The sequence below is a fragment of the Priapulus caudatus genome, unplaced genomic scaffold (genome assembly GCF_000485595.1).
Source record: "Priapulus caudatus unplaced genomic scaffold, Priapulus_caudatus-5.0.1 Scaffold2504, whole genome shotgun sequence".
Taxonomy (NCBI): Eukaryota; Metazoa; Priapulida; class Priapulimorpha; order Priapulimorphida; family Priapulidae; genus Priapulus; species Priapulus caudatus.
In genome coordinates this window covers 23,139-26,974 of record NW_014579565.1, presented here as the reverse complement: position 1 = coordinate 26,974, position 3,836 = coordinate 23,139, and positions in this window count along the sequence as shown.

Here is a 3,836-nt window from a genome sequence, read left to right as displayed (position 1 = left end):
ACGGGAGAGGCGAGGGGAGAGGAGAGGGAGAGGTGAGAGGGGGGGAGACGGGAGAGGGAGACGGGAGAGGGAGAGCTCAGTGAAATGCTGGCATGCTACACCCCCCCCCCCCCACAAACCTCCTGGCGCAGCCACTACCACTCACAACATCCGTCTACTATCACCGGCGTGAGGAGGAGAAGAGGGAGAGGGAGAGGGAGAGTGAGAGGGGAGGGAGGAGGAGGGTGAGGAGAAGAGAGATCGGGCAGAGGGAGAGGGAGAAGGGAGAGTGAAGAGCTCTATGTGTAATGCTTGGGATGCTTACATGCGCAGCCCCCTACCCTCACACTATCCTACATCACGTGTAGTATGGATGGGAGAAGGAGAGGGAGAGGATGAGGGATCGAGGGAGGGGAGGCGAGAAGGGAGGGAGAGTGGAGAGCTCATTCGGAATGCTGGCATGCCTAACTATGCGCTAGCCCCTACCCTCACACATTCCGTACATCACGGGGAGGAGGCGAGAGGGAAGGGAGGAGCGGAGAGGGGGAGGGAGAAGGGAGAGGTGAGAGGATGAGCTCAGGGAATGCTGGCATGTACATGCGCAGCCCTACCCTCAACACATCCGCTACATTTCACGGGGAGGAGGATGGAGGGAGAGGGAGAGAGAGAGGGAGCAGGTGAGAGGGGGAGGAGAGGGGGCATGAGGGGGAGGGGGGAGGGAGAGCGGAGAGGGTGGAGGGAGAGGGCAGAGTCCTCAGTGGATATGCTGGATTGCTACATGCGCAGCCCCTACCTCACACATCCGTTACATCACGGGTGATGGATGGAGGAGAGGTGAGAGAGGGAGAGGGAGAGTGAGAGGGAGAGGATGAGAGGAGGGTGAGGGGAGAGAGAGAGGAGAGGGAGAGGGATGAGGGAGAGGGAGAGCTTCAGTGAATGCTGGCATGCTTACATTGCGCAGCCCCTTACCCTCACACATCCTGTACATCACGTGGGGAGGAGGTGAGATGGGACGAGGATGAGGGATGAGGGAGAGGCGGGAGGGGAGGAATGGAGAGTGAGAGGAGAGGAGAGGGAGAGGAGAGGGAGAGGGAGGGAGAGGGATGAGGGAGACGGGAGAGCTTTCAGCTTTGAATGCTGGCATCGCTACCGATGCGCAGCCTACCCTCACACATCCGTACATCACCGAGGAGGAGGGAGGGAGAAGGCGAGATGGGAGAGGGCGGAGGCGAGATGTGAGAGGGGGAGAAGCGAGAGGAGAGGAGAGGTGGAGGGAGAGGGAGAGGGAGAGGGAGAGGGAGAGCTCAGTGAATGCTGGCATGCTACATGCGCAGCCCCTACCCTCACACATCCGTACATCACGGGGAGGAGGAGGGAGAGGGAGAGGGAGAGGGAGAGGGAGAGGGAGAGGAGAGGGAGAGGTGAGAGGGAGAGGGGAAGGGACCGCGAGCGAGAGGGAGAGGGAGAGGTGCATGAGGGAGAGGGAGAGGTGGGAGGGGAGGGAAGGGCTCAGTGAATGCTGGCATGCTAACTATGCCAGCCCTACCCTCACACATCCGTACAATCACGAGGAGGAAGGAGAGAGGCGAGAGGGAGAGGGAGAGGTGAGAGGGGAGAGGGAGAGGTGAGAGGGAGAGGGAGAGGGAGAAGGGAGAGGGAGAGCTCAATGTGATGCTGGCATTGCTACATGCCGAGCCCCCCTCCTCACACATCCGTACATTCAACGGGGCAGAGAGAAGATGGGGAGTGTAGAGGGATGAGGCGAGAGGGTACGAAGAGTGAGAAGGGGGAGGGGAGGGAAGAGGAAGGAGCAGCAGCGCAGGAAGGGGGAACGGCAGCAGCAGCTAGCAGCAGGCAGCAGCAGCAGTGAGGAGGGGAGGAGGAGGATTGGGAGGAGAGGTCAGGAGCCAGCCAGCACAGCAGGAAGGTGGGAACTGCAGCAGCCAGCATGGAGGGGCTGAGGAGCAGCCAGGAGGAGGAGGGAGGGGGAGGAGGTAAGAAGGATAAGAGGCTGCAGATGATGATAATTAGGATGCTGTGTGTTCTTCACGACATGCGCTCCTCAATGAAAACTAGCAAAAAGCAGCTGAGAATCAAAACCTGTGGGCAGCTAAGCTAGTACTTATTGATGGTAGAATGCCGCCCCCCCGCCCCCAGCCCCTCTCTCTCTCTCTCTCTCTCTCTTCACGTGGCTGCTTGCGCCACTTTGTCTTGTACGCCTGCCAAGTGCAAGGAGCTGATCGAGTAGCTAGCAGCGCTCCTAATGGCACCAGGCGGCGCCACGGCAGCAGCCGCCGATTGTCTATCTGGATCGCGTGGCAGAGCAGCAGCGGCCAGAAACTGTTCTCACGCTGTAGCTCCCGGTCAAATCTTGCCGATGTTACAATAAGCAGTGATCTCCTTCAGTAATGGCAGATCGCTACTTTAAATGAAGAGATGGTGTGAGGTGGATGGGTGGGTGGATGGGTGGTTATTAATTTCTGGAAGGATATATATACACAGGTGTCACTGTGTCAGTCAAGTACTTGTAAACTGGTGTGATCGTGGCTTGTCGATGGATGGACATGGATAGGATGCCAGCAACCCTACCTAGACGTGCCTGCCTGCCTGCCTGCGCGTCTCAATACGGCCGCGTAGCCCCCACTTACCACCCTCACTACTCCCATCTGTTTACGTTGTATCTGTTTACCTTGCAGACACTGGACTAAAGCAAACTGGTCCCCTGGTTAGCAGCAGCAGCAGCAATATCATCATCGCGGTATTTGCCTGTCTCAGGCTATACCAGCCCCAGTAGGGTACTGTACTCCAGCAGGGTAAGTAAACTAAGTATGGAGATTAGCAGGGGGGGCAACCCGCCCTCTACCCTGACCTCTACCCTGACAGTCTAGATCGGTGGCTGCAACTGCTATTTCTGCTAGAGGGAGACGTAATAAAGATTCGTGGGCGAAAGGTTTGGCTAGGATTATATATGACTATATCGACGACGTGCATGCAAACTCAAGTTTGTGGAATCGCCGATGATCAAAGTGCTGGTTGCTTGATGGTTACCTCAGACTGTCTGCGCAGCATCGAACGTGCTGCTGCTGCTGCTGCGAACGTGCCTGCACGATTTAGTTGTCGCATGTTTGGAGAAAATTTGTTCGATATCGAGTCGGAAGATTCAATCTAAAAGATTCGATATCAAAGATGCCCGGTGGAAACGTTTTCCGCTGATGCTTCTCCTCTACTTTGATTATGTGCTTTTACAATTTTGATGTTTGCGTGGAAAGCTTGAATCATTTTCAAGACATATAAGTAGATGGACGTTTTCCGTTTCCCTCGTGTGAGATATATTATCGCGTTTTGGTGATTGGGATGTTTTCGTATGTTGAGTCATTTTAATCTGTAGTATTACCGTTAATCATAAGATAATCGTGGGTGAGGTTACCGGGCATGTTCCCCCCCCCCCCCGAGACTGCAGTGACCGTCTGTTAGTGTTACGTCATGCGGAATCTGTTGAACAGGATTGTCAAGCCTTGCTTGAGGTGCGCCGAGCGAACATAGAACAGGTTTGCAGTTTATCACTTACATGCCTGTCAGTGATGAGTGGTGCGTGTTGCGTGGTGCGTGTTGCGTGGTGCGTGCATGTTGCGTGTGGGGGGTGCATCTAAGAAGAGATCTGCGATGAGATCGGGCAGTAGTAGTTGTGCATCTAAGGAGAGATCTGCGATGAGATCCGGCAGTAGTAGTTGTGCATCTAAGGAGAGATCTGCGATGAGATCCGGCAGTAGTAGTTGTGCATCTAAGGAGAGATCTGCGATGAGATCTGGCAGTAGTAGTTGTACATCTAAGGAGAGATCTGCGATGAGATCTGGCAG